Below are 12101 nucleotides of genomic sequence, written 5' to 3'. Positions count from 1 at the left end.
GAGAGAGAGAGAAAGAGAGAGAAAGAACTGTCTTTAGATTAAAAGAGATTTAAAACTCCAGAGAGTTAAATTGAGAAATTTTTAACAAGTAAAATTAAAACCATAATGAGATACCACCACACATACACCAGAAAAAGAAAATTTAAAAGATGGAAAACACCAAGTGTCAGTGAGGATATGGAAGCTGTGTAATCCTCACATCACTGGTGAAAACATAAATTCAACAACCACTTTGAAAAAGTGCTTGGCAGTATTGACTGAACTGATCATATACATACCCTACAACTCAGAAATTTCATTCTTAGGTCTGGGGAAGGTATGAACCCAAGAGAAAGAAAAATTAATGTTTATCCAAAGATACGTACAAGACATTCATAACGCTGTTATTCATGTCAAAATCTAGAAAAAAATCCACATAGCATATATGTTTATTGTGAAATATCCACTTGATATAATAATATTCACCAATGATGATGAATGATCTACTACTATAGACAACGATAAGTGTAAACCTCACATACAGTATGTTGATTGAATGAAAAAAGACAGAAAAGAGAACATGATGTATGATTCTCAGAATTTTTCTTCTAATTTCCCCGTACAGTTTGGGCTATATAAAAAAATAAACACCCCATTTTTTCTTATTTAAAGATACTTAGTGTTCCTGTATATAATCTGCAGGTTAACTTCAGAGAAGCACGAATCCTCTGAGCCCTTGAAAAGTGAAGCACTACAGATATGAACACAGCTAATGCTGTTGAAATGGTTTGGCTGTGTCCCCATCTAAATCTCAAATTGAATTGTATCTCCTGGAATTCCCATGTGTTGTGGGAGGGACCCAGGGTGAGACAATTGAATCATGGGGGCCAGTCTTTCCTGTGCTATTCTTTCTTGTGAGAGTTAATGAGTCTCACAAGATCTGTTGGGCTTATCAGGGGTTTTCGCTTTTGCTTCTTCCTCATTTTCTCTTTCTTGTCACCACCACGTAAGAAGGGCATTTCACCTCCCACCATGATTCTGAGGCCTCCCAGCCATGTGGAACTGTAAGTCCAATTAAACCTTTTTCTGTTCCCAGTTTCGAGTATGTCTTTATTGGTAGCATGAAAATGAACTAATACAGTCAAGTGATACCAGTACAGTGGGGCATTGTTGAAAAGATACCCAGAAATTGGAAGCAACTTTGAAACTGGGTAACAGGTAGAGGTAGGGACAGTTTGGAAGGCTCAGAAGAAGGCAGGAAAATGTGGGAATGTTTGGAACCTCCTAGAAACTTGCTGAATGGCTTTGCCAAAAATGCTGATAACAATATGGACAATAAGATCCAGACTGAGGTGATCTCAGATGGAGATGAAGAACTTGTTGGGAACTGGAATAAAGGTGCCTCTTATGTTTTAGCAAAGAGACTGGCAGCATTTTGCCCCTGCCCTAGAAATTTGTGGAACTTTGAACTTGAGGAAGATGATTTAGGGGTACCTGGCAGAAGAAATTTCTAAGCAAAAAAGTATTCAACAGATGACTTGGGTTCTGTTAAAGGCATTCAGTTTTATAAGGGGAGCAGAACATAAGAGTTTGGAAAATTTGCTGCCTGACTATGCGATAGAGAAGAAAAACCCATTTTTCTGGGGAGGAATTCAAACTGGCTGCAGATATTTGCATAAATAGCAAGGAGCCTAATGTTACTCCCCAAGACCATGGGGAAAATGTCTTCAGGCTATGTCAGAAACCTTCATGGCAGCTCCTCCCGTCGCAGGCCTGGAGGCCCAAGGTTTCATGGGCTAGGCCTAGGGTCCCCATTTTGTGTGTAGCCTAGGGACTTGGTGCCCCGTGTCCCAGCTGTGGCTGAAAGAGGTCAACATACAGCTCATGCTGTGGCTTCAGAGGGTGGAAGCCCCAAGCCTTGGCAGCTTCCACATGGTGTTGAGCTTGCAGGTACACAGAAGTCAAGAATTGAGGTTTGGGAACCTCCATCTAGATTTCAGAAGATGTATGGAAACTCCTGGATTCCCAGTTAAAAGTTTGCTGGAGGGGCAGGGCTCTCATGGGGAACTTCTGCTAGGGCAATGCAGAAGGAAAAGGTGGGGTTGGAGCCCCCACAGAGAGTCCCTACTGGGGCAGTGCCTAGTGGAGCTGTGAGAAGAGAGCCACCATCCTCTAGACCCCAGAATGGTAGAGTCACTGACAGTTTGCACCATACGCCTGGAAAAGCTGCAGACACTAAATGCCAGTCCATGAAAGGAGCCAGGAGGGAGGCTGTACCCTTCAAAGCCATAGGGGCAGAGCTGTCTGAGACTATGGGAACCCACCTCTTACGTCAGTGTGACCTGGATGTGAGACCTGGAGTCAAAGGACATCATTTTGGAGCCTTAAAATTTGACTGCCCTGCTGGATTTTGGACTTGCATGGGCCCTGTAATCCCTTTGTTTTGGTCAATTTTTCCCATTTGAAATGGCAGTGTTTACCCAATACCTCTATCCCCATTATATCTAGGAAGTAGCTAGCTTGCTTTTGATTTTATAGGGTCATAGGTGGAAGGGAATTGCCTTGTCTCAGATGAGACTTTGGACTGTGGACTTTTGGGTTAATGCTGAAGTGAGTTAAGACTTTTAGGGACTGTTGGGAAGGCATTATCGGTTTTGAAATGTGAGGATATGAGATTTGGAGGGGGTAGGAGTGGAATTATATGGTTTGGCCGTGTCTCCATCGAAATCTCAACTTGAATTTTATCTCCCTGAATTCCCACATGTTGTGGGAGGGATGGGGGTGGGGTTAATTGAATCATAGGGGCTGGTCTTTCCTGTGCTATTCTCCTGATAGTTAATGAGTCTCACGACATTTGATGGGATTATCAGGGGTTTCTGCTTTTGTTTATTCCACATTTTCTTTTGCTGCTGCCATGTAAGAAGAATCTTTCACCTCTCACCATGATTCTGAGGCCTCCCCAGCCACATGGAACTGTAACTCCAATTAAACCTCTTTTTGTTCGTCGTTTTGGGTATGTCTTTATCAGGAGCATGAAAATGAATTAATACAGCTATGTATAATAGACATGCAGCTGGATATGAAGCAGGAGACATACTTGGCTATAGCACCAGACCTATCCCACTAACTCTAGGTGCCCTTGAGCAAGTCCCCACACTGCATCTATACTCACCTGCCAAAGAGGGACTGAGTAGCCCTGCCTCCAGAAAGATCTCAGGGACAGAGAGCAATGTGATTCCCATCTGGAAAACCACTCTGTGTTCCTAAAAGGGAAAAGAATTCATTTATCATGGGGGTTGAAGGAATTATCTACCTCAACAGCCAAGTTGTCAAGTACAAAGTAATTATGATGTTTAGTAATGTTTTTATTTTTAAAAGCATTACTTTTTCTTAAATAAATACCATCTGGTACAACGTAGAATGACTACAGAAGCATAGATAAAAGAGCTATGGTCTCAATGTTACACCAACCACCATGGGCTGACATAGTTCAACAAATGTCTGTTTCTTCTTCCTAAGTATACTGGTTAGGAGTGTGGGCTCTGGATATAGACTGGAGGCAAACCCTATTCTGCCATGTAAAAATCTTGTAACTTTGAATAGTTTTATTTCACCATAAAAACACTCAAACTCTTATCAGTAAAACCAGAATTATATAGTACTTAAAACAGAGGGCAAACCATGTTTTACATGTACCATGAAAATTAAAATAAAAATAAAAATTTAAAAAGTCCCTGTGTTCTGATTTTTAAAAATATAAATGGCCAGGGATCACATTAATTTGAAAATTCTAAGGCAGATATATTGGGAAAAGAAAGCTTAATAGTCTTACAACTGAATCCTACTTATCACCTCAGGTATTTTTTAAATTTTAATTTAACTGACTAATAATTGTATATATTATAGGGTTCACTGTAATGTTTTGATATCTGTTTACATTGTGGAAAGATTAAATCAAGCCAATTCAATAAATTCAATAAAGCTTAATAGTCTTATAAATGAGTCTTCTTTTTCTTTTTTCTTGTTTATTTATGATGCAGATACTCATTCTTTATTATAAAAATGGCATATTTTCCTCCAATCTGTTGGAGTCCTCTTCCTTTGTTTGTGGTATCTTTTGTTAAATTTGCTGTCAGATTTACCTATCTTTGTCTTATATGGCTTTTGATTTTACTTATTTTTAAAATTTTTATTTTTTAACTTTAATTTTAGGTTTAGGAGTACATGTGAAGGTTTGTTATACAGGCAAATTGCGTGTCACAGGGGTTTGGTGTGCAGATTATTTTGCCACTCAGGTAATATGCATAATACCCAATAGGTATTTTTCAATCCTTACTCTCCTCTCTTCCTCTACCCTCAGGTGTGAATATTGAAATTAGACATCAAAGGATTCAAACTTTTCATAGACCTTGTTGCCATCCACAGCAGTGCTTTTCAAATGTGGATGAGTAACAGAAACAACAAAAGAAATTACTCAAAATGTAGACACCTCTCACCTCACCTCCCTGGTTTTGATTCCGCAGATCTAGGACAGGTCCAAGTATCTGCATTTTAGCAAGCAACCATGAAAATATCTGATGAAGTGGTCCATAGATCACACCTGTAAAAATCCTGACCTAAACAGCTCAGAATTGGGTATCATAAATTTAATGCCCACTATACAGAGTGCTGGGACATCTGCAGTTTCTCTGTTAATATAATTAGCTGCAAGTGCATTGGTTCTTCCCCACCACATAAGACCACAGATTGCCACAAGGGATCACACTTAAATTCCAGAGTATTACTGGTTATCAGGAAGATTGTGTACTGTTATATACATGAGGCTGATAGAAGAGTAGTGACTCACCTCAAGTGTCCCAATGATGGGACCCTGATCTTTTCACTCTTGCTTCAGTAACCTGTCTAACAAACTCCATACCACACTTGGTTCTTCACTGTCAGCTCCTGGTTCTGGGATGCACAGTCCACACCCTTATCTGAGGTTGCATTAGAAAGGAGATTAAGAAGATAAGAAAGCACATGGAATAGAGAAGAAAGTAAGAGGATGGGAAAGCACATGAAATGCAGGGGATGCGGTGATGTCTGGCCTATTCCCACTCAGTTAACTGGAAGCTGTGCAATGATGCTTTTCTTCTTCCGCAACTCCATCCCAGAACCCCTCCCACACACAGCAGTGACACTGAAGCTCACATATAATGAAAATGTGAGCTTATTCCTGCTTGAGGTTACATTTTCAAGTATTCGCTCTAGTAGTCAGGCCATTATGTTAATGCCAGAGGCATCCCATTGACAGAATGGAGGAGACACGTTGGAATGGGGAATTACCATTTGCTGATAGTCTACTAGGTACCACACACTGTAGGTTGTTATTTTCAGGCTTTTTTTTCTTCAAGCCCTCAAAGTGATGTTCTGAGGCTGACATCAGAGCTTTCTTTTTACAGATGAGGAATAGGCTTAGAGGGCCAAGAACATAATCAAGGAATTTTATGAAAGCTTCAAATGGACATGAGGCCTACTTTAAGGGGCTCCCACTGGCCAATTTGAGAAGACTTGAGCACCAAAATTGATATGGTTTAGATATTGTCCCCTCTGAATCTCATGTAGTATTGTAATTCCCATTGTTGAGAGTGAAGCATGATGGGGTGTGACTGGATCATGGTGGTGGATTTCTCATGAATCGTTTAGTGCCATCCCCTTGGTGATAAGTGAGTTCTCCATCAGTTAGTTCATGCAGGATCTGGTTGTTTAAAAGTCTGAAACCTTTCCCTTGTCTGTCTCTTTTGCTCCCACTCTTGCCATGTGACATGCCTGCTACTGCTTTGCCTTCTGCCGTGGTTAAAAGCTCCCTGAGGCTTTCCTAGAAGCCAAGGAGATCCTGGGGCCATGCTTCCTGTCCAGCCTGAAGAACAGTGAGCCAATTAAACCTTTTTATTCATAAATTACCATCTCAGGTATTTTTGCATAACAATGCAAGAATGGCCTAATACAAAAAAATATATACTAATAATTACACAGGGTAAACCTTTGAGGAAAATAGAAATCTCTGAGTCATACTGACATATATAAATGTTAATAAATACACTGATAAATAAGGGAGAAGAAAAAGCTCTATCTTTTTGTCAAATGCAAACTAATTTTCCAGAAGGAATATCAGAATTGGAAAACAGCCACTTAACAACTCCCATAATAATATGTGATTCAGGCAAAAAACAAAAATGAATGCTCATCCTGCACCAAATTTCATGGCAGTCACTGAATCACCATGGTAACAATGTGAGCCAAGACAGCTCGGAAAATAACCATCACTTTGATTTGTTTTGTAGTATGTCCTAGGAAATGAACTGGTCTGATATGACTACAGTCATTAACCTGAAGTAATCCTCACAATAAATATTTCTGGCAGTTTCAGCAATATATACATTCATACACACAAACATACCCACATACATACATGTTCTCTCTCTCTTTCTCTCTCACCGCCCCAGATCCCAAGAATTCATTGAGATGGATTGCTAGTGGTGGAGAGTAGGTAACAAAATAAACCCCATAATTCAATCTATTCAATTCTGACCACATATAAAGTTGAAATCTACTAAACGATTTTACCAATGGATTTTTCTTAAGATGACCTGTTGATTTGTCTCTGGGACATTTTTTCCTCTAGTTACAGTATATTTTCAATAACTTATGAAAGCTGACATGAAAACACAGGCAAATGCTTGTGAAATATGAGGTACCTTTTCCATTTCATAGTCTAAGATCTCAATCTAGAATATTAGTTAACAGCTACTTTTAAACATTTGGCTGCTGACAGCTCAGTGAAAATAAAATATGCAGAAATATAATTCAAAATGCTAGCATTTATAAGAGCACTATGAAATATGAAATAATTAGGAATAATCCATCCAAATATATGGCAGGTCTGTACAGTGAACGCTAAATAACATTGCTAAGAGAAATTAAAGAAGACCTAAATAGAGAAACATACTGTCTTCATGAACTGGAAGACTCAATATTGTTAAGATGCCTGTTCTGTTTAAACCTATCTACATATTCAGAACAATCTCAATAAAAATCCTAACTTATATAGTTCTAAAAGAACCTGAAACGCTGTTTCTAAAATTCATGTAAAAATAAAAAGGATCTAGACAATGAAAACAACTTTGAGAAAACAAAAATGGATGACAAACACTATCTGATTTCAGGACTTCTTACAAACCCATAGTAATCAAGACAGTATGCTACCGGCATCAAGGCAGAAAAGTAGATCAAAGGAACAAAATAAACCACCTAAAAACTGACCTATATATTGGAATTGACCTATATAAAATATATTGGACAACTGACTTTTGACAAAGGTGAAGAAGCCATTCAATGGATAAAGGGTGGTATTTTCAATATATTGTGCAGAAACAAGTGGATATTCATATATACAATTATGAACTGTGATCTATATATTGTACCACATACAAAAGACAATGCAAAAGGCACTTCAAAATGGATCACAGATATAAATATAAAACCTAAAGTATAAAACTTGTAGAAGAAAACACAGGAGAGTATAATTGTGACCTTGAGTTACATAAAAAATTCCTTAGATGAATAAATCAATAATTTGGAATGCATCAAGGTTAAAAACTCTGGGTCTTACAAAGACACTGTTAAAAGAGTAAAAAGAGAAGCCCCTGATTGGGAGAAAATGTTTGAAAATCATATCTGATAAAGTACTTGTATACAGAATATAGAAAAATATCACCAAATTCAATTAAAGAACAAACATTCCAATAAACAAATAGGCAAAAGAGTTGAATAGACACTCATCTATAGAAGATAAACAACTGTCAAATAAGTACATGAAAAGATACTCAAACATCATTAATCATTAGGGAAATGTAAATGAAAATTACAAGGCATCACTACCTTATAGCTTTACTTTTTCGTACTTTAAAAATTATTCTTGGCATTGCTCCCCTATAATACTTTTTCTATAGCACCTAAATACAATTCTATCTTCTATACTTTTTATGAATGAATGTTTTGATTTAAATACATGTAACTGTTGAGTTTTGTTAGTGTTGGTTCAAAGTGGTCAGATTAATATGAAATCTTCTGGGTATAAGTCAGGTGTTTTGAATTCAGATACATTTTGGTTTACCTAAGCATACTTTCCAATATGATTATTTTGTTATGACTTACCTTCTCTTATACATAAATGTTTTAATTATATATGTGGGTTTGTTAAAGTATTTCAGGAGGCTGCCAGGTGGTATGTTCATGTTCATCCACCTACGCTCTCTATTCCTAATTTATTACTAACTCCCCCTTTGACCTTTAGTTTCATAGGGGTTATTTTAGGTGAGTATCCTTTAATTAGAAACTGTAGCCTATTTCTTCCCATCTCATAGACTACACCTTGACCTAATGTTTTTACGTAAATATTTGTGATTACTTTAAGACTTTTTAGGGTTAGCTGAAGATAGCAGTATACAGGTTGAATTGGCGAGAAGTGGTGAGGTTTGTCAGAGTTTATCAATTATAGAACAGCCTCCTCTGGAGAAATATAAATCACTGCCAAATCCCCTGAGATTTAAGCTGTTGCTGGTAGTATTCTGGCAAATAACTTTGTTTATTTCAGTTAAGTTTATGGCTAAGCATAGTGGGGTATCTAATTCCAGTTTGGGTCTTAGCTATTGTGAATTCAGAACATACCGAAGTCACTTTCATAGTTTATTTTCATTTTAGCTATTGCCTTTTATGGTTATACATAAGCATAAACCACAGGGTATTATTGATTTAGTTTAATTGTATAACCTCAGTGGCTGGCACGAAATTTACCAACCCTATGGGGAGTTACTATACCTTGTTAGAACTTTTGTTTATTGCTTAATTTTTATCACTACTGTTTCTCGTGGGGGTGTGGTTGAGCAAGGCATTATGAGATACTAATAAGTGTGCTTGGTATCTGCTCCTTTTGATCTTCTGCTGATCTAAAAGGCATTCTCTTTGGAATTCAGATATTTGCATAGGTAATCTCACTAAGAATTAATTAAAAGGCCAAGACCAAACCTGTGTGTTTATCAAGTTACATGAATTCATTCAGGCATTTTTCAGTGACTTGCTTTAGTGAATTAAGCTACATCAACTTGTATCTACAGAACACTCTCTTGCAGGGAAATTGCTAAATTTAAGTATTATTCTAGCATTGAGAATTTTTTGATAATCTTATTAAGAAACAAAAAGTTTTAGCCTAGAAAATCAGATTTTTTTTTAACTTTCTCAATTTTTGTTTTAAATTAGTTTTGGTTTCCATTATGTAAAAACAAATGAAGTAAACACCTATATTAACCAAAAACATATTTCCATTTTTTTTATTATCCTTTAAGTTCTGGGGTACATGTGCAGATCTTGCAGGATTGTTACATAGGTATATCATGCCATAGTGGATGGAGGCAGAAAATCATATTTTTAATGCATTTTTTTTTGTTTTAGACAATGCTTTAATTAGGAGTTAGGCTGAAATAATGTTCTAGATAAGCTTATAATTGAATTTAATAATATGTGGGTACATATTAGAGCCTTAGGTAATAATCAGCACATATAAGATTTTTTTGTTTTGGGGTTTGGCAAGAATAAAAGACATATTTACATAAATAGTGTGACAACTTAAAGTAGGAGATTAGAGGGAGTTTGCAGAGTTAATCATACTTGATGGGAATAATTATGTATCTGTGATTGTGTCTTATTTTTATTATGTCCATTGAGCAAGGATTAATTAACACCTTAAAGTTTTTATGTGGGAAAATAACATTCAATTTAAGTTCAGCTACAATCAATTTGTGTCAAGGCCTTGACAGCCATGTTGGATCACACCATCCCCCCAAATTAAAAAATACCAAATGCATGACACCACAGTTATGAGTGATAATGGGCTGATTAGACATTAGTTCACTGGAATGTCTTACTTAAGAGGAATGAGTGAATAGTTATAAGCTCATGACCCTGAAACAAGAACCAGATGTCTGGTATAGTTTCAGTCCAGAAACCCCCAAGTTTTCTGAGTTCAGAGTGAGAAGAAGGACACTTCTTTAGCAGACTGCTACTTTCTCAAAGCTTTGTAGATAAGAAATCCTATTGGAAGTGATAAGCATGTTGTCAAAAAAGGATTTGACTTCCAGTGCTATGTATGATATTATATCCTATTTAAAATGAAGAACTTAATGTATGGAACAATACTCATGGTTAAATCCATTTGTGTGGACTTTTAATTTAATGTATTATGCACTGTGATTAGTTTGATGAGCAGGCTTGTATGCACGGGGAATGGATTTTAAAGCACCGTAAGATATAAATGTATAATGTATGATGAAGTGTATATAGTACTAGTACATAATTAATGGGGTAAATTACATAATGGATGATGTACACAGGATGATTAGATTTTATGTTTATTTTTTACCATACTGACATAGAACTCAAGAACAGTTTCTTTGCATTCAGTATATGAATCAGGGAATAGAATTTCAGCTTTGCATGCTGAGAGCGGAGTGAAAGGCTTTTTCTTTGCGCGGGGGAGAGGTGCTCTCCATTTTTGGTTTACAAGACCAAGTTTAATAAACTACAAGAACTCTTCATTGAAGTTTATTCTTGATTAGGCTAATAAGCGGTATTAATATGAGAACAAGGGAAAAATACAGAATGGATAATACTTATTCAACAACAATGAAAGGGTATTCTACTGATTGATCTTCAATTTGTGTGAGTATGAGGCTATTACATACCAGAACCCAAAATAGGCATTGGCTTAGTAGCTGGAATATCACGCTTCATTGCTTAGATAACTGAAGAATTAGAATGATTGCTAAAAATAAGATTAAGAGCATAAGGGCTATAACACCTCCTAGTTTATTGGGAGTAGATCCTAAATTGCATTGGCAAATAGAAGATACCACTCTGGTTTAATATGAGGTGGTATATTGAGGGGATTTGCTGGAATATACTCTCAGTTTCCTAAAAAGTCAGGAAAGAATAAAACAAGTTCGAGTAGAAGTAATCGTAGAAAAACAAATCCTAAAATGCCTTTAATTGTGTGGTAGGGGTGGAATGGGATTTTATTTGCATTGGTTGAGATTCCTTGGGTTATGTGACCCTATTTGATGTGGGAATAGAAGGTGCACAATAACTAGAGCTGAAACAATGAATGGCAGAATAAAATGAAAGGTGAAGAATTGTGTGAAAGTGCCTCTGTCAAGAAAAAATCCACCTCCAATTCATTCTAACAGGTTGGTGCCAATGTACGGTACAGTTACTGGTAAATTTGTGATTGCTGTTTCTCTTCATTGTAAAATATGGCCTATGAATGCTATAGCTATTACTGTGAATAAAAGAATAATTCCAATGCTTCAGGTTTCTAGAAAGGTAAAGACCTCAGCCTACAAGAATAAACTGATAAAGAATACAGATATCCATTAGCATCCAAATAGTAAATGATTCAGCCATAGTTAACATCTCAACAGATGTGTGTCATAGAGGAAAATGCAGTTATTATGTCTGAGGTACAGTGTATAGCTAAGAAAAGCCCTGTAATGATTCGTAAAGCTAGGCAAACTCAGTAGGGAACTGAAATTTCATCATGTTCAGATGTTTGATGGTGCTGATAGATCAATAAATGAGTGATTAAGAATTTTTATTAGGGAGTGAGATTTTTAAATATTGGTTATTAGAGTTCTGACAGTTGACATACAATGATGATTTTTCATGACATATACTATATTTTGTTACTATTTTTGTTGTAGGCATCATAGGATTTTCTTCAAAACTTTTACCTATTACATAGGTTTACGGTTATTAATGGTGGTATGGAAATCAGGAAAATAATAAATTTTGGTGGGGTTTTATGGGAATGATAGTGTTTTAAATTTATTTAGCAGGGATACTGGTAGTATTCAGAATCCTATAGCCATAGCTACTAAAGAATATCCTGAAATGTGAGGATCTGGTGTTGTTATTTGGGGGAGGGTTCTATTGTTAGGATTATTAATAGAATTATTTAATCATTGTATAAACAATATGCTATGGTGAAATAGAAATTATTACTGATTTCAAAAATTTAGAGGATTGGGTGA

General features: G+C 36.5%; 1 protein-coding gene and 1 long non-coding RNA gene across 4 annotated transcripts in view; one reads left to right on the top strand and one right to left on the bottom strand.

The window, feature by feature from the left end:
• Positions 1-12101, bottom strand: part of LOC119469451 — a 90045-nt gene that overhangs the window by 43015 nt on the left and 34929 nt on the right. The window contains exon 2 of one of the 2 annotated variants that reach the window (XR_005198266.1): positions 3152-3242. The exons of the other annotated variant lie outside the window; for it this stretch is intronic. This is a non-coding gene — a long non-coding RNA (uncharacterized LOC119469451). The remainder of the gene's footprint in view (positions 1-3151; positions 3243-12101) is intronic. 2 annotated transcript variants of the gene reach the window in all.
• LOC108295769 (basic salivary proline-rich protein 4-like) overlaps positions 10898-12101 on the top strand; it is a 37876-nt gene continuing 36672 nt past the window's right edge. For both annotated transcript variants that reach the window (XR_001821581.2, XM_037734728.1), the window contains exon 1: positions 10898-11258. The gene's annotated coding sequence lies outside the window, so the exon portion shown is untranslated. The remainder of the gene's footprint in view (positions 11259-12101) is intronic.

The sequence above is a fragment of the Cebus imitator genome, unplaced genomic scaffold (genome assembly GCF_001604975.1).
Source record: "Cebus imitator isolate Cc_AM_T3 unplaced genomic scaffold, Cebus_imitator-1.0 Scaffold658, whole genome shotgun sequence".
Classification (NCBI taxonomy): Eukaryota; Metazoa; Chordata; class Mammalia; order Primates; family Cebidae; genus Cebus; species Cebus imitator.
This window is presented reverse-complemented; position numbering and strand designations above follow the sequence as displayed.